A 24,638-nucleotide genomic window follows, 5' to 3' on the forward strand; every position below is an offset into this window, starting at 1 on the left:
GACATGTCATCTTTAACAAGAAAAAAATCATGCTGTTAGAGGTAGTATGACAAATTACATTAAAAAGCATTCAACTGACAACAATTTATGACAATGACAAGATGCAGAAGATGCATGATGTGTATCTGCAAAAGAAGAAATAAAAACAAATAAATAAAAACAACCTGTCCACAGTCAGAGGCCACCAGGTCAGATGAATGTCAGAAACAAGCTGGGTTCAATCCTTCAAGTCGACTTCAACTGCTCACGCCTCCACTCTGCAGTCCCGGGTCCTCCTCTGTGACTATATCACAAGCATGAGTTGGTTGAAAGCACGCAGAAAACACTAGACCAACTGTTATTCATTTCCTTTGTGTACACAGAGAATGAAAAGAAATCCATTGCAAATTAAATTGTTTAAAACTGCTGGTCAGAAAACACACATAGTATCATGGAAACCATAAATGACATTTGGCGCAATAATCCGCTGTGAGCCGAGCCACTGATAAGACAGCAGCAGAGGAACAATCAATAGCGACTATTCATTTCTGAAATTATCTCCAAATCGATCCGGGGACAAGTGCCAGCAATACAGGAGAACATTGGCTTTAATACAATAATTACATAAAGGTCCACAAGCTCATCCTCTCAACAAAATAAAAACTGTCAGCTGGCAGACAACAGTCAGAATCCCATAATCCATCGAAGCGCCACAGTGTGCTCCAGTGTTTTCGCGAGACCTTCACACAAGTTGCATATAACACGTCATGACTGCTGGGTTTATCGTCACAGAAAGATCTTCACTACTGATACTCAGTTCCACTGTGAGCACAAAACGCGTAACGGCAGAGGGGCTGCAGCAACACCAACAAATAAAAAAAAAAAAAACATTTCTAGATGAAATATGACAAGTGGAAACAACTTTGACATGTCTTCATTTTAATAACTGGATAAAGCTACTCAACCAACTAACGTCAACAAGGGCTTGCCCCGAGCGGGGTCGCGGTGAGCCGGAGCCTCACCCGACATCACAGGGCGCAAGGCCGAAGGGCGAGGGGGACACACCTTGGACGGGATGCCAATCTGTTGCAAGATACCCCAAGCAGGGCTTGAACTCCAGACACACAGCGGGCACTGGCTAAAACTGTCACGCCACCACAACCCCCTAAAAGGTACTCAAATCATGTTAATTTTTAACATCTTTTCCAGCACACCACTTCACCACAGTGGCATGTAACAGATAGAATTAATAATAACAAAAAATGATACCGTTAAAAGTGTTAGTGGGAAGCCTGAAGACAATGGGCGCAGGGAACAAAGTGTATAAAGTTGGTAAAAGGGGGGTGGGGGATCCAGGGCCAACCAGCTGTCCATCCCTCCCAGGCATTCTAAAATTACAAAATTAAGAAAAATGTTTTTTTTTTTTTCTTCTTTGTCTTAAATACGATGACACAATTTGTATGCAATTTCTGGAGAGGTCAGATCAGTAGGTTATCTTCAGGTCAGGCAGGGCAAATTCTGAAGGCTTCCAGCTGTCAACCTGATGAAGTTCACTCTAATCATGCTGGAGCCCATGGGACAAGGAGAAAGGTACATACTACATACTACATACTACATACAACACACAGCAGAAGCACTCAGGTACCTCTAGCTCATTCTGTGTGGAGTTTGCATATTCTCCCAGTTTTTGTGTGGATTTCCTCCAGCTGCTCTGGCTTCTTCTCTCAGCCCAAAGAGATGTGTTTCAAGAGATTTGAGACTCTAAATCACACACAGTGAGTATGTGAGAGTGAATGAGTTTGTGATTGCCCTCCAATGGACTGTTGTGTCATCCAGGGTGAACCTCGCCTTGCAGCCTGTGTTTCCAGGATAGATTCACCACCACTGTAACCCTTTACTGGATAAGTGGTTATTTATAATGAATGAATGAATGAACTGAAATACACACATTAACAACAATAATAACCTTAATATACACACACACACACACACACACACACACACACACATTTTCTGAACCGCTTGTCCCATACGGGGTCGCGGGGAAGGCATGACCTTAATAAAAGTAATAAAATAACCATTATCCTAAATTCCATCCGTATCTACACTGAATAACCTTGTGAAAAGAGTGCACAAAAATAAAAAATGAAAGCAAGAGAAAAAGACTCATAGCTTAAAATGATAAAAGTATCAATTTTAAAATATCCAAGTGTGAAATAAAAGAAAGTTTCATTATATGTGTCATTACAAGTTTTGCCATGATGTTGGTTTGTGCTTTTGGTCACTGTAGTTGTGTTGTTTTTTTTTTTTCCTTTTCTTTTTGTTTTTAACACTTCTATGCCATGATGCAGACACCTTTGCTTTAATTCGAGCTGCAGCAGGAAGCGAAAGGACCAAAGAAGGTTAAAGTAGCCTATCTAGAAAAAAGGTGCAGGTGGAGGAGAGGTTTATTCTAGACAACACTCCTTGGTATCGTCATTCACTGACAGATGTGCCTGTGAAGGAGCACAGCGCTGAGAATCTCCTGTGGATCAATGGGACGTTCAGGGTTAAATGAGATCGGCATATGTTTCCAGCAAGAAGTCAATTACGTTGGAGTGAGAGGCTCCAAGAGCCGAGAACATTACAGTTAGCGAGCGTTAGTGAAGTCAGCCACCTCAACTTATGTGTCCGTCATGGGAGCAGGCGGCGTGAAACTACAGCAGTGTTCAATGCGTTTTGTTGTTTACAGAAAGTGTACTCCGACTGCAGCGAACCTCCCTCTTCTGTGTGGATTTAAACCACAGAACTGTTCCTCTGTACCTGCCAAAGCTGTGCAGTTGACTGGATTTTACTTAGATTGCATACAGTCCCCTTGCAATCAGAAGGTCCTCAGATCGAATTCCACTCCCACTGTACAACCCTTGATCAAGCTGTTTACCCTTAATTGACACAGTAAAAATATCCTACTGCATAAATGAGTAAAATATTACTGAAGTTTCTTACCTAACAGTGCATCTCACCTTAGGATAAGGCATCGGCTAAACAAAGCTTAGTAACTTAACATTTAATACCATGAGATTTTTTTTAGGCTCTGCCATCATTCCAAAGTCTGACACTTCTATTTCAATCATGAGTCTGTACTTGCTTGTCCCATCTACGATTCAAAAATAATACTTGATACTCTAAATGTCTCTACACAACCATATTCACCCAATTTTACCAAAGACAGAAAGAAAATTAGGCTCTTCATCTAGGATTCCGAAATTGCTCCAGTACGTCCGAGTGGCCTTATTCAGTCTCACGACTTGCTTATTAATGGCATTCTGTTTAGTTGAGACTTTATTCACATGTTCGTTCATTCATTCATGGTTTGGTCAATGTCAGTGCTCAAAAAGCATTGTTCTTAAGTGTTGTCACCTCAAGTAGAACAAACTGTCCTGCAGTGCTCTAATTGGTCTGGGCCCTACACAAATCCTCAGAAATGCTCAAGTACTGTACTCTGAGGCATGAAAAAAATGCACTTGGATTTACTATTTAAAGTTCCATTATAATGTTTTAAAGTAATGAGTGGCTGGACTTCAATACACTTACAATTATTAATTAGTATTCTTGTGGACATGACAGCACTTTACTGGCCTTGTTCTGTTTTCGACTTCTCAGAAAGGATTTTAAAAGCACGTTAGGAATGGTAATTAGCAAAGCCGGCCAAGTGTGTATCTCTGGTTTGTCTTCTACCCACCTTTACTCACACACACACACACACACAGTCCTTATAAAACCAAATTTCAGAATCAAAGCAATACCACAATTTCATGAGTGACAATTTCATCAGCAAAAATATACAGACTGCCTAAACCAGAGATTTTTTCTTATACTAGTACTACCGCTAAGACTGAAGGACAAGTAAACTTTTTTCAGAAAACATTACTAGTTCTTTACTGTACTGTAGAACGGGATTTTCAGTTCTTAATTTGTAGCTGCCATATCCATCAGCGGTTCTGTCCGCAGAAGTCGAAACTCTAAACGATGCGTGTTTGAACAGATGCCGAGCTTAAGATGTTCTGTTTTCTTCGTCCCGTGATTTTACGTCATGCTTTAAATGACAGAAAATGTATTCTTCCACGTGTATGCATGAAAGCAACAGCAATTATTTATCATATCCATACGAGGCAAACAAAACGATAGTGGAAAACCTGCACAGGGAGCCATCCCTGGATATACAGTCAGCAGCATAAATCCAAGAGGGGTAAGTAGGGGGCTGTTAATTCCCTGTGCATGTAAAGGCAGACACAAAACACGACGCCTGCTTTATCTTCGACTGATAAGTGTAGGAGAAGCAGCCCTGTAATGGATTTGATAAGAGTCATCTGCAGCTGTAATATTACTGCGTGCCTGAGTGCTTTGAGAGGGCTTATCTGTGTCAATTGACCATTGTAATTCCATTATACAAATGTCATATACTAAAGAATAAAATCTAACAAGCAAAATTATGGTCTGTAATCCTGAAAGCACTAGTGCACTTCTACAGGGAACAGGGAAAATGCAAATAAACAAAATAAGAACAATAACAACATTTTGTTGCTATGTGTTCATTACTTATAATTATTTATTCATTTATCTGACACATTTGTCCCAGGTAACTTACGACATTATGATTGTAGACTATGCTACTTGCAGTGATTTACCCATTTGTATCAGTAATCTACTGTTGCTTTGGAGAAAAGTGACAGTTAACTAATCGTGAACATAAGAAAAGTATTTATACTGCATACTCTTAGACCTTTGTGTGGTACTATGAGTTATGCACACAAGGACAGAGGCCACTCAGTAGCAGAATAAATTCTGTAGTTTTCCCTGTTCATTTCTCTTTGCTGCTCTGGACTGGAGATCTTAAGACCATTTGAGATGGGAGCGTGACCTTGTTACCTGGCGCACCACACTTCTGATCATTACCCTGCCCTTCTGCAGCATTTGTGGTTATAATATTGCTCAATTTGTATTCTGAGAAAGTCTCCTGGGACAGAAGAGAGCTGAGAAGGCAGCATTCTAACTGAATCACAATATTTAAAGGCCAGCAAAGAGCTTTTTAAATGTTCATTGGAGATAACTATTTAAATTGGATTGGTCTGGTTTTATATGATCTTAACAGACAGTCAGTCACATGTAAAGAATGCAAAAGCAGGGACAGAGAAAATGAGAAATTAGTTACATCTTCAAGAACATAAAGGACAAAAATGGTGAGAAATGGGAAAGTGTGATTTAAGAGACATGACTGTTTAATCTTTGTATATATTATGGAAATGAAGAGCAAGTTATTTTTAAACAAACCTAAAACTATCACAAATAAGTAACATTAAGTAATGTCAATTTAGACAATAAAATTCAGGTGCAGAAAACAAAAATAAAACCTTTTTTTTCTGAATTAACTGATATTTCTTTTTTTTTTTTTTTTAAAAAAAAGAGGTCCCTGGGTCAGAAAAGGTTAAGAAGCTTGGGTCGAAGCCTTTGATATGGTCTAGTAAAGGGAATGATCTTAGCACTGAGATACAGTATTTACTGATTTTCACAAATTACTGCATTTCACAGAAGATTGAGGGAAACACAAGGTACACCCTGGTCAGGGCAGCAGCCCATCTAAGATATCCAAGGAAATGCATATGAACTCAGGAAGGAGAACATGAAGATATTCATGTTCACACTCACAGCCCTGAAGTTGAGGAGACACCACAACCCAACGGGCCTCCATGCTGACAAGAGACACACACTTCACCGGATTGTATTTCTTTAGCTCAGTCACTGATGTGTCACAATATGTCTATATACTTAGATACATTTTGACCTTGCTTTTAAACTGGATGCATAACAACATCCAAGATTTAATATTAAACACAGCCCAAAACAATATAGCAAATGAATGATAATGCCAGGGTCTCCTTCTTCATTATGGTAAAACGTGTAATGTACAGGTTGATCTCAGCTGACAGGCAAGACAAAATTAGTCGTATAATTTATTGACACTGTAAATATGGATAGTTTTCTATACTTTATTACAGCGGTACAAGTCCCGCTTAGGCTACCGCTCTGGCAAAGAGTACGATTTCAGAGACTGAGTACATTTCTCTAAGAGATTAATTAAAGACATAGCAAATAACCTTGGTAAGGTCAAAAAGTTCTACGCAAAAAGAAAATGCGTATATCTGTCATTTAAAAAAGGATATTAACATGAAAAACTGCAACAAAACATGTGATGCAAGGCAACGGAATCTCTATGATGACTAAGTGGCAACTAGTCAGGCCAGAATATGAGTGTACAAGTAATCAAGCATTGTCAATGTGTGTTTTCCGATAGAAAGATACACAGCTGTATGACAATTATTTTTTTCATAGTTTACATTAGTTTAACAATAATCTCATCTACTGGCAGTAAGGCAAATCATGGGATAATTTGGAAAGAAATCTGTTTTTTTTTTAATGTTATTAAAAAAGTGTTATTTGCAGTAATTAAGCACTTGCCTTATTAACAGTGCAAGACAGGAATGTATCATTAATTACAAGTTGATCTATTCTATCAGCTGCTAGGTGTTCTGTGATCCAAACTGAAAGAAGCTGCAGAAGCCAGTTTGTAGAAAAGAGGGCCGCCTTTGCCGTTATTATTTTGCGCACAGTCAACACTTTTATATAAATAAAACTGGATATTTAATTGGGGCAACTGATACTGACTCCTGTAACACAGCACAATTATAATAATTACCTTTTTCACTGAGCTAAGACCTGAGCTCCACCTAGGTCTTGACCCTACAACCATCAGAGTACAGAACATGTACATGTCATTAACCACCCAGGTGCTTCTTCATCTTGTGTCACTAGAGGTGTTGAGCTTGTAAAGGGGACTGCAGGTACTGTAGTGATTAGCATGACCACCTTTGGCTTCAGAGGTTCCAGGTTCAAATCCCACCTCCTGCTGTAGCACCTTTGCTGAAGGTACTTACCCAGAACTGCTCCATTTAGGGGAAAATCGCCCAGCTAGCTGTATAAATAGGTAAATCACTGTAAGTTGCTATAGGGAAAAGCATCAGCTGAAGGAATAAATGAATGTTTGCTTTAACGTCAAATGTGTTAAACTGTACTGATTCACATAAAAGGTAAGAGTAAATTCTTATTGACATATTTTGACATTTTAATTTTGATATTATTATATGTACTTCGGGGGCGCGGTGGCGCAGTGGGTTGGACCATAGTCCTGCTCTCCGGTGGGTCTGGGGTTCGAGTCCCGCTTGGGGTGCCTTGCGACGGACTGGCGTCCCGTCCTGGGTGTGTCCCCTCCCCCTCCGGCCTTACGCCCTGTGTTGCCGGGTAGGCTCCGGTTCCCCCGCGACCCCGTATGGGACAAGCGGTTCTGAAAATGTGTGTGTGTGTGTATATGTACTTCAATATATGTATGTAAAATGTGGTAAAAAATGTATTCTTACATGAAACAAACAAGAAAATAAAAAATACTGCTGATGAAAACAACCACTTAGCCACTGTACTCTTCTGAATAATTTCCCCTTTCGAAATGTAAATGACAAATAATGGAGGCAGTCAAGGAAACGCTGTCTTGCACAACTGAAGATTAACATCATTTGTATCAGTTTACAGGGGGGACACCAGGACACACAGCTCAGGGAGGTTTCTCCAAGTGCCTTGACTGGAGGCTTCTGGGAAAGGCGGGGGGGTGGTTTGAAATTAAATGGCTAAGATACACACAATCTCCACTGTTAACCTTTATAAAAACTGATTTTAATTGTTTTAAGTACCTATGATGTACTTACATCTAGTCCAAGGTGTATCATGCCTAATGCCCTATGTTTCTGGACTAGACTCTGAATCACCACAACCCTGCACTGAACAAGCACTTATTAGTTCGTTAGTGAGTGTTTTATGTACTCATCCACTTTGCGATACGTAAAAAAAATGAGGGATGGCAGAAGGAGTCAGAGAGGCACAAACAGAAAGTGCTGAAGAGGAGTCGGGGAGATGCTGTGCGATGTGTCCCTTGCCAGGTGCAAACTTTCTCCAGGAACACAGCAGCTGAGAGTGCTGGTTCACAGAGGGTTCACCCATTACGACGCCGGGCAGCCAGCTGGGAGCTAACCAGACTGATAACCCTGAGCGGCTGGCGAACAGGCCCAACGATTTTCCCATCAAGCCACCCGACGCGGCGCTCTCGCATCCAGCCAATCCCCCGCCGGCATCGATCCCATCCTAAACGAGGCTCCCCTGTTTCATACCATGAGCAATAATTAAAAAAAGCAGCACATTGATTTTAACTAATATTACGAGAGATCTGGGGGCCCACACGCTTACAAAACAGCAAAGGTTCTGGGCCGCCATTCATAGCAGAATAAAGGCGCTTGATTACGCTTCAGATGCGGCGAAAAAGAAACGCAACACCACTGTTAAACAAGTCACAACTTGCATGTATTGAGCTGCGCTCTGTCTGTTGCTCTGGTAGCCGCAGTGTAAAGTAGCCACGGTGCTTTAAGTCCTATTAACACAAGCAGGACGGTCAATAACTCTGAACTGCACTACTGCTTGTTTTGCAAGGTAACTATTGTGCTAAGAATCCTCAGCGTAAATAATTTGGACAACAGGCACTGGGGATCGCTCCACTTCATAGCTCAGAGACTTCTGAGGTACTCTTCTGTGCTATTTCCAGTAAGGTTTTCGCCTTCATTCGTGTCCCTCTTGTTCTCATGGTAAACTTACTGATTAATGTATAGGTACATGTGATGGGTAGGTACAGTTTTATTCACTTATCATATTTTTCCCATTTAATTCTCTCTATTTTTTAAACTGATAAGAGGCCAGAGATGAACACAACTAGGGCACAATAAAACAGAAACAGAACCAGAATACATATACATACATATGGATGGAAAAAAATACCGCAAAAGGGTCTGAAAGTTACCATATTTACACTTATTCATTTAGCTGATGCTTTTCTCCAAAGCAGCTTACAACGTTGAGCTATGTTATAATTATTTACCCATTTATACAGCTGGGTAACTTTACTGGAGCAATTTAGGGTAAGTACCTTGCTCAAGGTAGTGGGTGCGGTGGTGCAGTGGGTTGGTCCTGGTCCTGCTCTTCGGTGGGTTTGGGGTTCGAGTTTCGCTTGGGGTGCCTTGCGGCAGACTGGTGTCCCGTCCTGGGTGTGTCCCCTCCGGCCTTACGCCGTGTGTGCCGGGTTAGGCTCCGGTTCCCCGTGTCCCTTATGGGGCGAGTGGTTCGGACGGACGGACCTTACTCAAGGGTACTACAGCTGGGGTGGGATTTGAACCTGTGACCTTTGTGTCCAAAGTCAGCAGTTCCAACTACTATGCTACCAACTGCCCATTTAGGAAGGGTAGACATGTAGCGCTAAGAAATTGCAAAAAATTTCACCAACTCTTCCAATTCATGAGATTTATGATGCAGTTATTATTTCTCTGCTTTAGCCACCTGACCCAAAAGTACAGATCTAACATCAACATACATGTTATATGCAGTTAACAAATTATTTTAACCAGCAAGAAACATACTTCAACATACAATTACTTCATAATTTAATCCAATCATTACATTTTATTCATCGACATCAGAACCTGTAACAATTATGATAAATAACAATTTGTCCTTGGGAGCCCTATGATGTAAGGTTTATGCTCTAATTTTGGATGCTTTTAATAAGACTATGTAAATAAGGATGACTCTAAACAAGAGGTATTAAAGATGAAGCCTTCAACAGGACACGAAGCTCAAGGCTGACTTTATATCAGCTATACGATTGAATAAAGCGAGATTAAAAAACAGAGTGACAGAACTATGTTTCAGCACAAAACGTATCTGCTACTTTTAAGATGAATGTTATACTTTAAAGAACTTTTAATGTACCAATTTTGTCAATGCTACTTAACTCATTTACTATTGGAAATCAAGACATCATTACATTTTGTCAAACTTTTTCTGAAAACAACTTATTATGTCAAATCCATTTTTAAAAATTTCTGGCCAAACTTAAAGATGAATATCTGTACATGAGATAAGTATAAATGTTCAACTTTGCTTTTCTCCTCTTACCACCCAGTGACATTAATGTTGTTTTGCATAGGTGAGTAGAAACAAGATGTTTGCGAACACCCTGAAAGAAGCCAGTTCCTCATGACTGTTTGTTATAAAGTGTTCTCGAACTGTTGAGTCTTTGTTACGTTCAACACAACGGGACAGGGAAGAGTGCATCATCATCAGCATCATCGTTATAAAAGCCAATTCATTTTGTTCTTTCATTGTGGCCACTGATAATCCTTAGCATTTAACCTGTGTTTTGATGGCATGAAATTGCACCAAGGTCAATTTTAATAACTGTCTATACTCACTCAAGAGCCATCAGCTCTATTGACATCCAAGTTAAGGCCTCGCAGACTTTGACTGCAGATGAAAGACTGGCTGCACACTGCAATCACAAGGACAGATTATTATTGATATTAGTAAACGGGCATCAATACAGATCTGATTAGTGCTCAGAAGCTGTATAACAGAAAGGCACACTATGGCCATTGGTGGAAAGGCCCATTTTTATAAAAGATGCTTTGTAGGTTTTCATAGCATACCAGAAATCCTTCTGGAAACCACTGCGTTCCTCTAACATAGACAATCTTGTAGTATTTGTGTGCACAGTATATTTCCATGTTGTGTTTGGATAAGTACAAAAAAAAACTGTCTTCATATTTGTTCTTTACCAAAGACTTCAGTCACATACATTTATTTAGCTGACACCTTTCTGCAAAGTAAACTATATCATTAATCTACTTAAAATTACTTACTAATTCATACAGCTGGGTGATTTCACAAGAGCAATTTAGGGTACGCACCTTGCTCAAGTGTACTACAGCTGGAGGTGAGACTCAAACTTGTGACCTGCAGATGTAAAGGCAGCAGCTCTAACCATTATACTGGAAAGATTTAGTCACACACCAAGAATCTTTTTAAACAAAGACAATACGAGTGCAAGATGCATAAATTACACTAGCTTTAAACATTGAGATTTTAGAGAAGAAGCAAATGAGTTTTAAACTGTACTGTAAATTTTCAAAATGTAAATCTAAAACTGTGACTTAACTGTTTTTATGTCTTCAGGACTTCACATATTAGTGTTAATTGCAAAATGTCCCAGTAAATGTATACAAATAAGATTCAACCTGATAATAAAACGAAGACTGATACATTTATTTAAACAAGTAACTAACTGTTATATATAGATGACAAAACTTTACCTTTTGTTTGCACAGTTTTGTAAAGTTACATATTCAGGTCAGATTACTTTCATAGTGCAGTCTTATTTGAGATTAGGAAGTTAAAGGATCAAATAGATATGGTAAATAAACTGATATAACGCATATTATTATCATTATGGGGAACTACTGCCATCTAGTGACAGTATAAATGTCTTTTTATATATACACTGTGTATTAATTTGCATTTACCTGACACTTTTCTCCAAAGCAACTTACAATGTTAAGATCCCTACAATTATTTACCCAATTATACAGCTGGGTAACTTCACCAGAGCAATCTCAGGGAAAGTACCTTGCTCCAGGGTATTACAGCAGTATGTGAGATTCAAAACTGCAAACTCTGGGTTCAAAGGCAGCAGCTATAACCACTACACTAGCAGCTGCTATTACCATGCGATCACCATTTTTTATTGAAAATATCGATCAAAACTCCCATATGATATTGATAAGTTTTCTGAAAGTAGTTATAGCATATCTCATATTTAGTACATCAATCAAAAGTCAATAGCATTTTGCCGGAGCTTGAATTTAATTATATTGTTAGTTTGTAGCACTGCCCAGCATAACTAAGAAAGCATACAGGAAATTATTAATCTTAATTCTTTATTGTTAAGATTATTTCTTAAAAACACATCCTGATGCACTAATGCCTCAAATCTCCTGGGCTGGGCTTTACATTAGGGCCTAGGTTTGAATCCACCTCAGTACATGTGGTGTTTGCCGGTTCTCTCTGTGTTTAAATGGGTTTTCCTCGTGTGTGTTTCAAGTGAACTGAGGACTCTAAACTGCAACATTTTTTGTGTCTATGCCTTTTATTTAAGTTATAGCAGCAAAGCACATAAAAATGTAAATATTCATTCCTAACAGTGAAAAGCACCGGTCTGGCCTTGTGAAGGGCACGTCCAGAATGTTCAGAAACGGTCCAAAGCGACGCCACCTCCCTCTTCCACGGTGTACTGATGGAGACACCTTGGTGTTGGTAGCCCAGCGAAGTCGTGCAAACAGCTGCCGTTCCTGTCGTATTAGCAGCAGGAAGCAGGCTGCCTTGCGCATGCTGTAGGTTACAGATACCAGCCTTAATCCGAGCCTTGGATCAGTCCCCAGGCAATATGCTAACAGCCTCCTCTGCAAGCCAATTTACAAGGATCCGGTCATGTTTACATTAGCCCCCTCTCCGTGCATGAAAAGAGCAGGGCGACACGCGGAATAGAAATGAGCAAATATGAATAATTCAGTCTGCCTCGTGGCCATTAACACATTTTCCTCTGAATAAAGTGATAATAGGTTATCATCTGTGAAATGGAATTGCATAACAGAGGGTCTCTGGTTACACTGGATGAAATTAATTTCACAGCGCATCTGCTGAGACCTGACTTGTGAATGCTAAGCATGAGAAAATGTAGCCTTTCAGCTCTGCTAGCTTTCTAATTAGATTAGCATGCCTGTTCGCAAGTGGGAATCTGTGCCTTCGTGGAAGCATTACACTTGCTCTGCCCAGAGATCCCTAATATCTGTAATAATGGCACGTCTGTGGCAATTAGAAAAAGGTACAAACAGATCATGCGTCCTTATTGTGTTTGCCAGACGCGGCTCTAGATCAGGCCATGCACTCATTACATGGCTAACATGTCTAACTCAAGGGCTGTTATCAATAAATGTATGTTATTAATACCCGGCCGTGGCATCTTGCCTTAAGTGTCTACAGGACTGTATTTAGCAGAGCATGGTAAAAGCACACCGACAAGTGCAAGCACAAAAAAAAAAAAAAAAAAAAAAAAACTTTGCTTTGGAAACAAATTCATTAGAAAATTGTTTGCTCACATAACACTCATGTCACAAGCAGCAGTAAGCAATTACATCCCTTTTTATGCCTGTGACTCCAAAGTTGCACTTGAGGTCAGTTACACTGCTTTGCTTTGTCTATCTGATATTTTTGATTTTGGAAGGTTAATGTTCCAGAGTTGAAACTAGTGCTTTTGACAATGGCAGCAGCAACACTCCTGAAAATGACATTGAGATGCAGCAAGGACTCATTCTCTAAGGGCTCTGGACTAAATTATGACTGAGCTCATTTTTTCCTCTAAAAATTAATGACATCAGAACACTGAGAAGAACAGTATTTCACATTCTTGTTTTACAGTGAAAGAAAATTAACTAAGGACATGAGCTGGTGTAGTGTTAGGGATGTTCTCTTGCTGTCTAAACATTTTAAGGTTCAAATCCCCATCCTTGATTAAGAAACAGCTTGGAACGGCACAGTAAAAATACCATGATGCACAAATGGGTAGATCAGGGTAAAGTTGCTTATCAAACACTGTAAGTCACCTTGGACAAGGTGTCAGCTACATAAAGGTAAATTATACATGCTTTCTCCACTGTCAAAGGCTGGCAGAAGATTAATACTTCAAAACAGGTCAGGACAGTTTCACTCGGCTGTCACTGCCTGAGCCCTATTTATCACAACGTTAAGTGTTCGCATTAAATTATCCGCACTATTATGACAGTAATATTATTTGTCAGGATTACTGGCAGCCGGCAAGCCTGCGAACGAGTATCCCCATTCCTTATTGATCCCTGCCCCTTCACACAGTCAAAGAGGCTGTCTGAATGAGGACTAGAACCTTGTATGTCAGCGTTGTTTGTCAGTGACACGGTGGAGACTGAGTGCAAGGAAGAAGGGAAACCACAATTCTTATTCTTTGTGAGAAATACACCTACATTATTATTAATCACTATTTAGATGACAGCTTCACCCAAGGAAACTTACATTACAATAAGGGTACAGTGGATATGATTATTCATTTATAGTACTGGGTGATTTTTACAGTTTAGGTTCCTTGATCCAGAGCACCGCTACAGATCCTTCGACAGCAAGGTGACTGCTCTATTAACTGCTACGCACTGCCACGCACAATACGTGTGCCGAGTTCTAAGAGAGCAACTTCCACGATGATCTTCTACATACGTTTTGTCGCTCGCCTTTCCTTCAGCAACAGGAAGCAACTACATATTTAAATGCTTACAATTAAACATGTGTTTTAAATAGCAGCAAGTTTAAAGCCGTATCCAAAATTTCACAGCCATTCGCAGCATCTAGAATAGGCCAGAATCTGGAGATATCTGCAAAAAGGCCAAGAGCTTCGCCATGGTTGAAGAGTCACACCGGTACAACACAAAAGTAGACGCAATCAAGTTAGATTCCTTTGAAAATATTTCAAATTTTCCATTTCCAACATCCAGACACCATGATTCCCATTAAAGTTCCTCCCTACAAACATCACAGTCTCCACAACACACTTCATTCACAGCCCCTGTTTAGACCTTCAGTTCTGCAAACATCTGCTTTTAAGGTGTAGCCTCAATTGAGTAAATCGTTCCCTCTGGTGACCTACTGCTGCCATTTAAGTAATTAGTAATCTCTACAGAAACAGCTGCACAACCGCTGAAAACAAGCAACTTTATAATGGAAAGAATGATTAATTCATTTTCTACTGAAATTTTAAACTTAAAAATACTCAGTTGCAACAGACTCCTACAGGGCAAATAAATATCCTATAGACTTATAGTGAAGTTAACTAACACAGAATAACATGAAGAACACGCAACTGCATGTTTAATCACAAATATTGAGTTATAAACAAGTGGATACTGTGTTAGTGAAACAGCTGAAATTTATTTTATATCAGAAAATTGATAAAACATCTGGGAGGGATGTTACATAAGTGCAATTTAATTTTCCCTCCTATACATTTTGTGACTGTAAAGCAGTAAAAACATTCTGTTTTCACTTAGAAAGGAATGTATCAGTTCTTAATGAAGCCCGTCTGTTGTGGGTTGCACTTTTGTTTACTCTGAGCTGTACGTCGCTTTGGAGACCAGTGTCTGCTGAACGTGTAAATGTAAATGTTCATAGTCTCTTTATGTGGAACGATTGCAGTATTTCCTAAGGTCTTATATCCTTCACCCTTTCCAATTCCAGCTCATCTCGCTACTTCCGCTGTCATTTTTTCACACACACTTTTTTTGTGTGACTTACTTTTTCCTATCCATTGACCTTCTAGTACCAGTCAGCCTTCCTGCATTAACTTAGTACTGGACGACTATACGTGTAGATCTCAAATGCACTTTGAAAGAGTTCCACTGTTCATTTTCAATATTGCGTTTTTTTGCTTTCTCTTTGAAGTCTCTCGTAGTTTTCACCTGAATAAATACAGTTTTGAAATGAAAGCTGTTGCGGTAATGCAAAAGCGGACAAAGTCAAAACCAAGCTGGAAACCGGCGAAGAGACACATTTCTGTATATTCATGTGCAAGAGGAAGTAAAGGACGTGTCATACGAAAGACAAGGCAGCGCTGAGGCTCGGGGAGATTTGCTGCCTTTGAGCGTGACTCTTTAGTGGTAATAGGATAACCCAGACATGGCAGTGGTCTGTCAAACTGGCCCTCAGACTTGACCCCGGGTGAAACAGGAAAGATGGCTTTGTTCTCAGCAATTCAGCCCCCGTGCCACCCAGTAATGAAGTGACCTAAAATAAAAGAAAACATTCAGCCGCCGTCTGATGATTCTGCGGGATAAGAAGAGGGATTCCAAAATGGAGTCACACTTCATTTCATTTTTTTCACCGCCAACGAGATCTTAGCCCTTATCTGATAAAATTGAACAACTATTACCAGGTTGAGGCCGAGTAAAACCCCCTTGACTGCTCTTAACAGAAATCCTATACACTCCACTTTGTCAGCAGTTTTTGAATTCATCGCCGCCACCAGATGATAGGAATAATCTCACCAACCGAGATTGACAGTTCATTTCAGAAATCAATATTTACAATTTACTTCTTTCAAAGTTCATTCGGGAGAAGATTCCATATTATCCCTTTCCAAATAAGCTGATCATATCTCAGGCCAGCCCTGGAATGAGTTTTCCCAAAATGTGAATTTTTGGTTTAAAAAAAAAAAAAAAAAAAATCAATGTCAGCATTGTGCACTTTAATCTAGCCTGTGATGACAGTAAATCTTTATCTTCTTACGGGCAAACGCCCAGAGGCAGCTGACACCATTTCCTCCGAGAACAAAGCCCGGTCCGTGTGGAACGCTCTCAGACACAGGGGAACGCTAATGTGGCTGGACATGTTACGGCGGGGTCATTAATCAGACTCGGTGACAGCCACTTCTTCCTGTCCGCGGCGGAACGGCCCGAGCTGCTCTCCGCACCGAGTCGGCCCAGAGGAGGAGTGGCAGGAGAAGCGGCAGAGGACGTGTCTACCGCGTTTTTTGTGATTTCAGCTTCCACATCACTGGCCAACTAATTATCTGGCAGTCGGCTTTTCAATTGCTTCTTCCCCAGCTCCTCATGCAACTTCCCCGAGTGTCATTCTACACCCTCCTGTCTATTCTATAAAAGTACTTTTTTCAAATATTAAACAAAATTAACTTAACATAGCCACAATAAAAAACAACAGTGTTTGGACTCTGAATTAGACATGTGTTACATGTTTTTTCTCTGCTTGTAAACAAACACAGTTCAAACACAATAGACTGCACAAATAAAATTGTTTTCCTTGTGGGGGACAATAATTTTGTTTTCGCTCACAAAAATACGGTATTATCGTCTAATGGTTTTCTGGCCAAAGATGCTTGTCTAACAAGTCCTATGACATTTAAGGATGGTTTGTGTTGTGTTAATATATCCAGAAATTCACTCACTTATGTCACACAAATGAGGCAGCAAGGCTAGGCACATGGCACTGGTTTCCATTGATGTACAGCCTGTTGTGTCACACATAAAGCAAATATTCACGGAAACACCAATATGTCAAACACGGGGAACCTGTCAGCAGCACAAATCTCTCTAAAGCAGATTTGTTTGTAAGGGAACATTCAGTGGCAGCAAATAATTGATGTGTGTTTGCCATGGCCCCATTCTGTTACAATGTGAACCCTGTGTCAGACAAGGGTCTTCTATACATGTCCACTATCCAGTTCAAATGCGGCCTGTTAAAATTAATAATGCACTGTAACAGACTCAAGGAAGCTGATGCAATTATAGGTGTGCTGTGTATAATTTTCACTAGTGGTCCACAAATATTAATTTTATGTATGATGTGTTTCAGTACCAACACATGCCTTTCAGAATTAAAGAATTTAACAGTCCCCAATGTCATTTACTGCCACCTTAACTATTTCTTAATGTTAAAAAAAAAACTCCTTGACTTCTGTTGTAAATAATAATTGCACACATACAGGGCACCTTCCTCCAGTGAAAAAGCATCCAAATGGAACATAAATAAATTCAGAATCACAAATTATAGCCATAATACCTGGTGATAACGAACAGGTTTGCTTTCTTATAAAAGTTATTATAGCATTAATAAGGCATGAAAACAATACGTGATTCGGTTTCAAGGTCCCAATAATTTCATTCCTTACCCAGTGAATATACATTTTAAAAAGCATTCAAATAAAAATAAGTGTTATAACAGAATTCACTGGTTATCTCAAACAGCCCTGACTGTTAGTAGGAATGGGATATAACTACTAAAGATTTCTTCGGCAGAGACCAACACCATCGACTGTGTTCAAACAGTATTACCCAGTGTCCAGAGATGTTCAGTGTCCTACGGGAAGCAATAATTCAGTTTTAACTGATTACAGTGTGAAGCAGGGGTTTTTGTTGTAATTTACTCAGTCATCTCATAAGCCTAAATAAAGATAGGATGACTCCTCTACGATGTCCGCTGCCGGTAATGTAGTTGAGGGACTGTCTGTCCCAGCTCTGCGCATCCCTTCTCGGGACTGAGGCTCTCCATTCACCACCCAGAGAATAAAACACTGCACTCTCTTATTGACTCACAAAAATAAAATAATCTATGATGCATGGACAAGCTACAGTGAAATAATAACATCCTTAGTAGTGAAAAAGAGCCCTATAATAGAGTAATTGGGCAGATTTATTGCCGCCCACTTGAGCGAAGCCGCTGAAACAGCCCGCTATTCTATTTAATCTCATATCAGAGGAATTATTGGCTGGTAATCCATTGTTAAACATCATTTAGAATGATGGATGGAAATGTCAAACTTCCGCATGCAATCAATTCATATCTCATTAGTACGTATTATTTATGATTCCCATAATAGCCTTGCCAAGAGTCTCATGGGGAAGACTGAAACCTCAGCTGCAGCTGAAATTCAATGAGAAATACTGTAGCTTATGACTTAATAAGAGAATATAGAAAAATAATTTCCCACAGTATTGATCTCCTCTCCTGGCTGACAAATGAATTGAAAAGCTTGACCTGTAATTGAACATGTTGGGGTTTCCTTTCACAGACAAGGGCACTGACTCCATGTCAATGCTCAGTGATGGTATGCGGCGAAAAAAATCATATATACCCACGAGAAATACAGACAGATCTTAAAAGCAACTTAATGAATCTATACAAGGAATGTATATTCTTAAAGAACTTTTGTAACTAAACAATATTTTGCAGTTGACTAAACAGCACAGGATCAACAGACAGTAAAAGACAATTATTCATGGAAACCTGTCCTCTGATTCTCAACTGCTGCATTTTACCCATTTAATGTCTCTTTTAAAAAAGACACAATGTCGATTGTGTGTTAAATACACATAATCAAAACTGAAAAATCACATTTAAAATAAATAAAACACCACTACGTCAGAAGGCTCATTCATTCAATTTACAGGCTTGGAAGACAAGTGATTTTTTTAAAGGAAAGGGCCAAAATATGATTTATAATGTAATTTTTACCATCATAGTTTCATATGTACACACCTCCCAGGGGGAAATTAATTAATTAATTAATTAATTAAAAAAAAGTCAACTTTACCCATTTAGTTTCTTGTTCAACAGAGCTTCGGCAGACCAGTCCTCTGCAGAAAGATTTGCAAAAGTGCAGTTGTTAAGCTTTCTTTTCTGGGATCTACAAAAAAAAAAAAGTCATGTGTAAATACTGATAGAATGATTGAATGTACAGTATTTCTGTGAGAAAAATTACAGCAGCCATGACGTCATATTAATTTCTTATTAGGGGGAATCCAGCAGCCTTTCAAAAAGAGGAAACTTTTGCTCTTTGGAAGAGACCACACTGACTTGACACTGGTCAACATACCATCATCATCATCATCATCATCATCAATTTAAAACATTGTTATTATCTTTGTCTTGCGTAAGCGGTAAGGACAGTTTAATGCTTACAGGTTCTGATAAATTAAAGCCCGTTAATTTCTCTCTGTGACACATGTATTTGAAAAATGTATGAAAATAATAAGAATATCTGTCTCGGGGTTTTCCAAAGTTCCTTTCTAATAATATAACAAATAGGGCGTTTTATTTTAGCTACTTCGAGACTCGGGTTTTTATACGAACCTGCCATCTGCTGGAGAATTGCTAGAATTGCTCTCAGCCTGGGAAAAATTCCTCAAGGCCAGGAGCGCAATATTTTCTCTGAATGTATCTGTCGGATTTGTGTCACACGTCAGTCTCGAACATTCTGCGTTTCTTACGAGACTCCTCTCCGCAGCTGAGCTGCTCGCTGCAGTAATAATGTCACTGTGCAAACACGGGTGTCACACACACCGACTGCGCATCAACAGTCGCGTCTCTATCTAAAGAGCTTCACCCGCTGTTAAAGACGTACTTTTTTATTGCGGTTGTGAATAAATACAAGGCAAATATGAACGCAGTATCACTACCACCACCTGAAGTAACTACCTGGCAGGACTCGCTTTAATGACGTCACCAGAGGGCTCCTCCCAGCCTCCTTCTCAGTCACGACTCAGCCCCTCCCCCAGCCTCACTCTCGGTCGCGACTCAGCCCCTCCCCCATCCTCACTCTAGGCCCCGCCCATCACACATTTAACTCCACCCTTAGCCACACCCTCTGCCAGATCTAATTGAATGGCTGGGTGCTGCGGGCTGTGTTTTAGATTTGCAGTTTGTCTCACACGAATTATGGATAATACTTAATTCACTAATTTATTTTCTGTAATTTACTTTGTCATTAACCAGAATAGTGAACAGTTATAGATAAGTAATTATAAAATTATAATTATTATATAATTAATAATAAACACTAATCCAACTGATGTCCAGGAGAGGTGTAGACTTAACTATATTCCACAATAATGACGGAAATAAGAACAAGACACATATGAAGAAGACTCAGTCTGAAGCGTTTCCACTCACTACTGAGCCCCCGGTTCACTCGCGAATGAACGTGCTTAACCAGTAGGCTCCCCAAGATGGCGCCCGTGTGGCAGCTACTGAGGAACACGTAGTGTATTGTACACGCAGACAGTCGACTCGCACTCCCTGTCGGTTTTTGGAGGAAGTTTATTATTCTCGCGGGAGACGAATAATTTGATTTGTTTTTATGTGAATATTGTACAGTGGCAAGCGCTATGCTGCTTGAGATCCAAACGAGGGAGTAGCAATAGTAAGAGATGTGAGTAGACGTGACAGAAAGTTGCACTCAGCACTATTCCTGAAGTGGTACAAGGCCAGTCGACTGCACTTTCCGCCAGTCTCTGACCTCTGAGTCTCCACCTTCCTCGCTCCGACTGTTGAGTTGGGTTAAAATTCTCTAACGTTTCGCACCGTAATGTCCTTCATTATAGCTGTACGGGGGCAAAAATAATGCAAGCACCATTTACATTTACATTTATTCATTTAGCAGATGCTTTTCTCCAAAGCGACATACATGATACATCCCAGAATAGATACCAATATGAATATCACAGATACAATACCATCTTTACACCTCCCATGACAAGTATCGCACCCGGTAAGGCTTTTTGACCATAAACCCATGGTGATGAGAAAATGCATGAAGTCAGTTGTGCGTTGGCACAGCCAGTAGCGCTGGGGTGCCACAGCGTGCGGATGGATGCGTGTTTGAACTTCACTCCATCCTCCACCTGGAGCTACAGGATATTTTTTTTTTTAAAAAAAAAAAAAAAAAAAAAAAGCAATTTATTGAACATATAGCACTCACTTCAACAGCAATCATAACAGAGACCATACAAGACACTGGTGAACACTGGAGACTTCCCCCAGGTCACTCTGAGCCCCCTGCTCCACATAATGGTTAGGGTTTCATCCCTTAAACTCCCCAGAATTCCCCTGTGGCAGATTAAGCACCAGCACTATAACAGCCAATCAGAAAGAAACACAGCACTATGTACAGGAGTAGACACAAACACCAACTACAGTATTTACTTTAATCCATACCGGCCTTCCCTCAGCACCGTTACAGTATGTTCTCCCAATATTTCATGTGGGTCTCCTCCCACAGTCCAAGCACATCTCTTTCAGGTTAACTGGCAATTCTTTGTTGTCCTTAGTGAGTGCGGTGGGTTACCTTGCTCTGCTCTACTGATGGGTGAATAACTGCAGTGAGTCTGTACAGTGTATCCAGTTATGCACTACACTGTAATTGTTCTATGTACTTTAGAGAAAAACATCTCAAAGTTGACTCAGGAACCCATGTCAGTTTTTCCACTGCTTTGGGATCACAGTGTTGTGTTTGGTGGGATTGAACCCATCTTCATGAAGCCTTTTCTATTACACACATCTTGCGATGCACCTGGATTCCTCATCAGTGATGTCACCTGGGGTCGCTGAGTGTTTCAGGTCTCTCGGTATAACACATCCTCACCCAGGTGACCCACGTGGATCAATCCTGACCTAGCTGATGTAGCCTGCATCTAGGTAGAGCTTTCTTGAACCCACAACTCACCTCATATGTATGGAACCAGTGTACTTCCCGTGTTGAAGTTGACCTTTCCGTAAGCTTTGCTTTCCACAGCAACAGAGTTCTGGACTGTGATGGCAGTTGCCTTGAGCATCTTGGGCATCTTACGTGCGTCTTCACTGAACCGGTGCCAACCCTTCCAATTATTGACTTGAGACAACTGCATCCAGCACATTTCCACTGGTCTACTTTTGGATCAGGCTGTGCCACCTCAATCACTGGTACTGCTGAGCACTGGTAGGGATGAGCTCTGCTTGGATCTTTTTTTTTTCCCCCAATTATCACCAATTACCTGTCCAACGCAGGTCACAGGTATTTCTTTCATATTGTTCGTCTGTTTGAATATGTTTATAAATTGGTCTCTTTCTCCGTATTCAAAATCCCAAAGTTCTCACATCTCTCCTCTTACACTGCTTCAGTAAACTGCATCTAACACACACACACACACACACACACACACACACACACACGATTTGTGAGTCAGCCAGGACACAAATTCTTGTGTCACCAGACATCTGCAGAGTGAAAAGATGGAAAAAGTAAGCAAAGTAAGAACACGTTCCCCATACCTTTCAGACAGACAAAAGGAAAATTGTCCTCGCTCTTTGAGGTAAAGTTTATACATTCATCCACGAATGTCGGCACTTTGCGCTCTTAATGTTATTCAAGAGACAGGTGCTGGTTGTGGGCGGGGTGTGCTGGAGACAGGTTGTTAATGTGCAGGGAAACAGGAACGTCTAGAGCTCAGACAGTGACGTGCTGTAATTGTGCGGAACAGAAGTGCGGTTCATTAATGTCAGCGCGGCGCACAAAGGCCTGCCAAGGAAACGCCGTCGTGGTGGAGTCCCTCAGTACCGCTGCATTAGTCACATAGCAGGCAAACAAAAGCTGGGAGAAACAAATGTCTCTGCCAAACTTATTTGTCATTATTGCAGCTGGAAACCCAACAACGATGATGGCGGTGATGACGACGATGATGTTCAAATGCAAAGTGACTTTTTTCTGTAGGCTGGGAAAGCTTGTTATACTCAGTGCTATAGCTTATTGTGCAGTGACAGCAAAGCCTTGCGACTTCTCACATATCTGAAATCTCTCTCCCACTTTCTTTACGTTCATGGGGAGAAAATTTAAATAAAACAATCAGGACGTATTATCAAAATTTGCTAAGCCTCTGCGGCTGTGAGCTCTCGCTCTGAGAAACACGGATCTGGAGTCAATGTCTTGGCTGTTCTCTCTCTACTTTCTGCGCTCCTTTGTTCCAGTCCTGACCAGGAGTGCTGTTCTGCCACGTTCTGCAAGCTGGTCTTCTCAACCACACGTCATCACAGTCCACACGGTGTTACCACCAGTGCCGGTCCACAGTGTCGACCATTGTCCTTGCGTGGTCCTCCAGAGGTGAAGTCCGCTGTTCAGCACTCTAATACACACACACACACACACACACATTTTCGGAACCACTTGTCCCATACGGGGTCGCGGGGAACCGGAGCCTACCCGGCAACACAGGGCGTAAGGCCGGAGGGGGAGGGGACACACCCAGGACGGGACGCCAGTCCGTCGCAAGGCACCCCAAGCGGGACTCGAACCCCAGACCCACTGGAGAGCAGGACCTGGTCCAACCCACTGCGCCACCGCACCCCCATGCACTCTAATACTATGGGCGTTAATGAGACAAGTTCTGCTGAATACTTTAGGCCTGGTGGACATGAAAGGACATTTTTAACAATTATTTAAACTTCTTCGTGAGGTTTGGAATGAGGCTAGGTAAAGAAAAACATTCCGTCTACAGTGAACAATACTACTGTAGGCACAAGCCTATACGTTTGTACCATACAAAAGCAAGTGAAACGGTATCTGCCGTACATGTATAAAAAAATTGAAAGCATTGTAGAAAATTTTTGACGTAGCTTTGTATATTGCCTGTTTAAATATAAACGTGTTAATATATCTTCCATGTTGTAATGTGTTTTAAATATGTTTTAATACATTTATTTAGCAGATACTTTTCTTCAAAGTGACTTCCAACGGATACTAACTAACTAACACTACATAGAGTTCATTGGAAGTTGCTTTGGAGAAAAGCATCTGCTAAATAAATAAATGTGATATCAGCCCACACACCTTATTCACCATGGTGACTTACACTGCTAGATACACTACTTACACTGGGTCACTCATCCATACATCAGTGGAACACACACACTCTCTCTCTGTCTCTCACACACTATGGGGGAACCTGAACAGCATGTCTTTGGACTTACTAACCTTTTGTCTTACTATCATTTCATCAGCCTGTGATGACTCTCTCACCAGACTACAAGTTTGTAGGTGAAGCTGATATGCTGGCACTCACACAAAACTCAAGAGCCTTTCAGCAGATTCTCATTATGAGGTTTACTGCCAACAACAAGAAGTTAGACATTACACAAATGCAGAGAAAACTCAAGTGTGAAAGCACGAGCAGAGGGCAGGGGCTCTCAACAGGTATTGTTTTTTATGCTCTGCTTCCTCCTGAATGAAATCTAAATATGTCTCTAGAATAATGTGATTAAGAACCATCGAGCACATGGCCTACAGTCTGCCTGTCTTT

This window comes from Scleropages formosus, chromosome 23, assembly GCF_900964775.1.
Source record: "Scleropages formosus chromosome 23, fSclFor1.1, whole genome shotgun sequence".
NCBI classification, from domain to species: domain Eukaryota; kingdom Metazoa; phylum Chordata; class Actinopteri; order Osteoglossiformes; family Osteoglossidae; genus Scleropages; species Scleropages formosus.